This window comes from Triticum dicoccoides, chromosome 1A (assembly GCF_002162155.2).
Source record: "Triticum dicoccoides isolate Atlit2015 ecotype Zavitan chromosome 1A, WEW_v2.0, whole genome shotgun sequence".
Classification (NCBI taxonomy): Eukaryota; Viridiplantae; Streptophyta; class Magnoliopsida; order Poales; family Poaceae; genus Triticum; species Triticum dicoccoides.
In genome coordinates, this window is record NC_041380.1 from 539,380,121 (window position 1) to 539,386,410 (window position 6,290).

Consider the following 6,290-nt stretch of genomic DNA (forward strand, 5'->3'; position numbering starts at 1 on the left):
TCCATCCATGGTCACAAGTGAAAGCCAGATTTTCAATCGGCCAGACGTGCATGCGTCGCTAGTCAAGAAATCAATCAAGGTGCCTATGTGCTTGCTTGAGCCTAGCACGTACGCTCTCATCGACGGCGACGGAGATGATCGACTCTGTAGCTCGTACGACTCCGTGCTTAATGTAGCGGCCGTCGCTGGTGTGGTTGCTACACCTAGATCTCACCCGGCGGCGGCCTCGATGTGGATCGCGCTGGCCACCAAAAGATCTTCATGAGGGTTTCTACCTCTAGATCCGGTGGTTAACATCATGGTGGGATGCAAACTATGAACAACGGCTTGACGCAGAGGGGTGGTGGTGCAGCGGCAGCGGTCATACATCGCATGCAACTGTTGGGCTCGTGGAAAAGTAGTGGCGACAACACTTGAGTGACTTGATGGTGGTGCTACTAGGCACACGGTCTCGAGCTCCGGGGTGAAAGCATAGGTGACCCGAGTTGGTCATGCCTAGCAATGGCGATGTTTTTACATTGTTACCTTGTTGAAGACATTGCTCGGATATGCTCGGACTATTTCTTTAGGGTGAAAACCTAGATTCTGACCTTAGGTGGTTGGATCCAACGACGGTGGCTATTGAGCGTCGCTCCCTTCCTAAAGGCGTTGCTGTTGAAGAATCTCGTCGTTCGTTTGGTGTAATAACATGGTTGGTGCCGATATGGTCATTGATGTAGTTTGCCGATTATGGATTTGATCGCTTCAGGGTTTTTTTTTCTTCTCACCTACTCATAGCTTTGGTCTTGTATGACTTTGCTATTTGTTGGTGTGTTCTTGTGTGCGTGTGTTGGTGTTGGTTGTGTGCATCCTAGCTATGCAGAGGCCGGGTGTGCTCATTGTGTTTGTATCTTCTTGATGCTCTATTTTAAGCCAATAAAATTCACCCTTTGTCGAAAAAAGCTAGTTCTTGCCATCTAAAAAACTAACAGGCATAAAAAGTCCCCAAAAGACCTATATAAACACAAGTTGACATCATTAGAACACACAATTAACCAGCACACCAAACTTTTTTAATTGCCACTTAGGGGGTAGAACAATGGTGCCATGATGTTTCATGCACATATAGATAGTTGCCATGATTTTTATGAATAATTTTCTAAAGTTTTCATGAGTTAGAGAATAAATTCTCTAAAACTTTGCCATGCTATTCGTCAATTTATAAATTTGCTATGTTATCTCCTATTTTTTTCTATAGTTTGCCAAGTTACCATGTTTACGGGACTTTATCTAAAACTTGCGTGCTATGGCGATTTAGGTTCATGTCAATTTTATGCATTTTTGTACAGGCAAATTCAAGCATTTTTTGTCCTTTGTTAAGATTATTTGACATGGCAATTTAGGTTCCCTGGGAAATTTATGCATTTTTGTACTGGTAAATTTATGCATTTTGGTATTTTGATTTTTTTTTAGATGTCAATTTTAGGGTCCTGACTAAGTTATTTATTTTTTTCCTTGTTGTTAAGATTGTTTGACATGGAAATTTAGGGGGTGACAATTTTATGCAATTTTGTCTTCTTTGTTACGGTGGTTTGAGATGGCAAAAGTTAGGGTCCTCACAAATCTATGTTATTTTTTCCTGCAAATTTATGTATTTTTTATTTTTTCTATAATAAAATCATTGTTTTCCGTTGATGACAATTTTTTCGGTATGCTATCCGGGGAACATTCCCAGGATGATATCCCAGCGAATGCCCCCACAGCCATTTGATCGGGATCAGATGGTGGCACTTTTGCACCAAAAACTCCTTAGATTTAAGCGAATTGCCATGGCAGTTTTAAAAATTGCCAATCCCCGGCTGACGAACGATGGCAGGCTATTCACGTCCAGTTTTTGTGTGTGTGTGTGTGAAAAGACAACCAACTAGGCCTAGCCAGTTTCAACTTCTTTTTTGGTGCGCTCCCTGGCTTCTGGCCCAGCTGGCCGTCACGCAGAACCCCCTGAAGCGAACGCCTCCAGAGAACGGCATCATTCGCTCTTTCGACGCTCCCTGGGGGGCACATTCGTTCCGGGGACAGCCTGAGCTGACGCTCGCTTAATATGAGGTTCCAAATATATTTAGAAAAAAAATCTACATAATTTAACTGTACGACTCAAAACAACCAACATAGAAAACAAATCCTAAGATTCTAGTAGAACTCTAAAATTCCTGTGAAAAATCCTTTCAATCGAAGAGACCCTAAAAGCTGCAGATCCATCGTCAGTTACCTACCAACGCTGCTTTGTAAACATTTAACGGCTCCTTGGTCTCGACGTAGGCAAACATCCGGTCAATAAGGCACGGGAGAGAAAGTATTTCCTCGTCGAGGTCCCTGTTGTCTCTGATCTGCAGCACGCCGTCCGGCAACCTCGCCGCTTCACTCACCTTGTGCCCGTACATCTTGCGGTCTCGATCTCGATGCATGAAGATGTAGTCGCCGTGAGCAAAGTGCGGCACCACGGGGTCCCGCCTCAGCCACGGCTGCTGCTGCCGCAGCCTGTGCGCCTCCACGACGTACCGGAGACACCACCGCTCGTCCTCGAGGACCCACACTGTCAGCGAGTCGTCGCCGATGATGGCAACGCCCAGCCTCCCGTGCACCTTCGTCAGGCGACAGTTGCCCGGTTGGGCCGGCACGGGCAGAGGCTCGGTGGGAGTGACGCTCTCGTCTTCAAGGTCGAAGGACATGATCTTCGCGGCGTCCTCCGTCTCCGCGACCCAATACACCGTGCCGTCGACGTCGGCGAGGCGGTAGGCGCCGTGGATGCACCTGGCGTCTGGGCCGGCCTGCACGTCCCGCCACGACGCCTCCCCCAGCGTGAACACGTGCACCGTGCCGGGCTCCCAGAACCGGTCGAAGTGGCGCGGGACGTGCACGACCTTGTACCGCCCCGTCGCAGGGTGCCGCGCTAAGATGTACGTCTGGTGCCACGCCATGGTGCAGGTGCTGTTCCACAGCAGCTGGACGGCGGCGTCGGACAGCGGCAGCGGCGGGACGGCGAGCGATTGGCCGGTCGACGGGTTGGCCAGCATGACGGCGCCGCCGGGCACGCCGTCATCGCACAGGCACACGAGGCCGTTGCAGGTGCCGACCATGCTCATGGAACCGTAGATTGCAGGCATGGAGTGGTCCGTCGACCACGACGGTTCTCCGCCGCCCTCCGGCGGCAGGACGACGTCGCCAACGTACGCGAGGCCCTCGGGGCTGAAGGCGAGGATCTTGGGGCGGCTGCGCAAGTCAATCGCCGAGAGCTGGTCGATGACGTCGCGCCAATGCCGGCAGACGAGGCGAAGAGGGCAGCGCGCGTTGGGCGGCAGCCGCAGCCGCTCCATGATGTGCCCCAGGGCGTCCGCCGGCAAGTCCCTGCAGCAGCTGTGATTTCCCTCGTCCATCGGCTAAACGCAAGTGCGTACGTGCAACGGCGCGAGACGTGCCGGCAGCCCTCGACCTACCCTGATCTCGTTGGGTCTCGTACGTGTCGCTGCCTTTCCGTTGTATAAGTAAGAACCCGTTCGTACGTTCGTGTTGGGTTCGTGCCCGCTTCAGACTCCAATCTGACACTCCGCTCTTCTAATCCTACGGCAAAAAACGTGGTCTGATATAGCACCTACAAAGTTTCAGTCACTACAAGTATATTGTAGGTATCAAAAATCCTATCAGTTTGTCTAATTCACATCTAGATATTTTCTAACAATGTCACATCTAAGCTTTCACGAATAACGCGACAACAAGGGGAAAAAAGCTAGGGAAAAAAAAACCACAAACATAGTGGACATCAGGTTAGATGTGACATAAGATGTGTCCTAGACAGACCCAAATCCTATTACCTACGTATAATATAAGTTCGATAAAAACTCTATGTAATACTCCTAGCTGTTGTAGGGATCGCAACTACTCCACGGCCGTTGATTGCTAAATGTTGTACTGCGTAGCACTGCCCGGGATCACTGAGTAGTCATTCTGATGATAGACATAGATCAAACAATGCTTTATTAATTTATTTTTCGAGATCTCTCATATAGAAAAAGTTTTGCACTCTTTCACGAATTCACACAGAAGTGTCTACTTATAGCAGCAGCACATGCGGTTGGGCTTTCCATTGTCCGGTGCACATTTGCCTTTCTCTAAGACAAAACCGTTGTCTCTGCAGTAAATCTGACACTGACTAGGGATTCCATTCACCGGGTCCTTGCAGCCTTGGTCCCAACCCACACAGAACTTGTTAAAACCATCTCCATCTGCACACCCAAGCATATATATTTAGCCATGGCCAAAGTTGTAGGTATATACATCGAGAGAGACATGACATGAGGCTTGCATTTGTTTGATCATCCAAAAAATGTTCCAGGCCGTTGTATAGAGCAAAAATAAATATGAATATAATAAAAAGAATATACCTTTGACCCCGTAGGATGCATCACATGATAAAAAGGTGGCGGATATCACAAGAAGGGCTGCCAAGCACAAAACCCCTGGGATGTTCTTGAGAAGCGCCATGAGGAGGGGGTACACTATTCTTTTTCTCCTATCGTTGTACTTCTGGTCGATTTAGTTTCCCATTCTGTTGTTTATATAGAGGCACAACCTAGTTTTTTAGGCTATTATATTTGGCATTAATTATCTTCTTATATTTTGTGCATTCTGGCTGGAATTAACTAGAATCCTTTGATGATACACCTTCTATATATAGGTAGAAGTATATCTTTTTGAAATCTCCTCACTAATTAGTTCGTAAGATTAGATCATATATAATTTAAAAAATCATGGATAGCTTGTATTTGGTACCTACCTATATTAGACTAACCACCAATGTCGCATTTTAAATTGCGTCATTTTTAGTATTTTAGCTTTTAGTTTAGGAATTGCAAATTACATTTTTACCCGTTAGATATACCTCATCCATTATAGTTTCTCCAACAAAATATTAGAAATCGCTAAAGGGCAACCATGTTCAGTATTTGTGTATTACAGTGAACTATGGCAATTCATTTGTTTAGTTGACTAGCTTTTGCTAATTTAAGCATTTTTATGACACTATTTTTCGCCTCACATTCATGGAGAAACTTTGCCTCCGTTCTCCGATATATACTTAAATTAACCTAGAGGCCGGTGATCCTCTTGTCAGCAGGAAACAATATAATACGTCCATTGTATACGTACAAGAATGTTGGATGGAACTTGAGTTGCCAAAGTAAATATCTTGCACTGATGATTAATTTAATACTATGTGGGTATGTTGCACAAATTTTTTTGAACTATATGTTGCACAAACTGATTAACAATATTCGCACTCAAGGAACACTTTCTTAAGTTTGCAAAAAAAAGTGATTGATCCAATAATATAGGTGTTAGCCTAGTGTAGTGTTTGTACTTGATGTTGGCCATTGACGTGTCTGATGTCGCAACTAGCATGGTGTATCATGTGTTGGTTTCTCTCCATGGCTGGAGGGTCCCGGGCCTGCCCTTCCCATTGTAGTTCTGACTTCTTCTCTCCCGCTGATGGGGGTGGCTAGTTTCATGGATCAATTTTCCATCGGTTTGTGGATATTGCGTGCCATATTCGTCTATTGTGCTTGTTAGGCCATTAGTGTGAGTGCACTTTTGCCACGGCAGTATTCATTTTCATTTGGTCTTCTTTTCGTTAACTATGCAACATTTTCTTAATCAATATAATAGGCACCACTCATAAGAAAAATCTATAGGATGTGGTATTTTTCTCATAAAATCAAACCCACTTCAAAACAAGCCACATACGTTTACTAATATCAAAGCACATATGTCAACATCCTCAGTTCTGAAGAAATATGCCCTAGAGGCAATAATAAAGTTGTATTTTATATTTCCTTATTCATGATAAAGGTTTATTATTCATGCTAGAACTATATTGGCCGAAAACCTTGATACATGTGTGAATACATAAGCAAACACCGTGTCCCTAGTGAGCCTCTACTAGACTAGCTCGTTGATCAAAGATGGTTAACGTTTCCTAACCATGGACATGAGTTGTCATTTGATAATGGGATCACATCATTAGGAGAATGATGTGATGGACAAGACCCATCCGTTATCTTAGCATAATGATCGTTCAGTTTTATTGCTATTGCTTTCTTCATGTCAAATACATATTCCTTCGACTATGAGATTATGCAACTCTCGGATACCGAAGGAATGCCTTGTGTGCTATCAAACATCACAACGTAGCTGGGTGATTATAAAGGTACTCTACAGGTATCTCCGAAGGTGTTTGTTGAGTTGGTATAGATCGAGAT

The 6,290-nt window shown here is 45.2% G+C and overlaps 1 long non-coding RNA gene across 1 annotated transcript; it reads right to left on the reverse strand.

The window, feature by feature from the left end:
• Positions 1–3,982: 3,982 nt before the first annotated feature.
• Positions 3,983–4,544, reverse strand: LOC119321865. The gene is made up of 2 exons (XR_005155266.1): positions 4,419–4,544; positions 3,983–4,259 (listed from the first exon to the last, which is right to left on the reverse strand). It is a non-coding gene; the product is annotated as an uncharacterized LOC119321865 (long non-coding RNA).
• Positions 4,545–6,290: the final 1,746 nt, after the last annotated feature.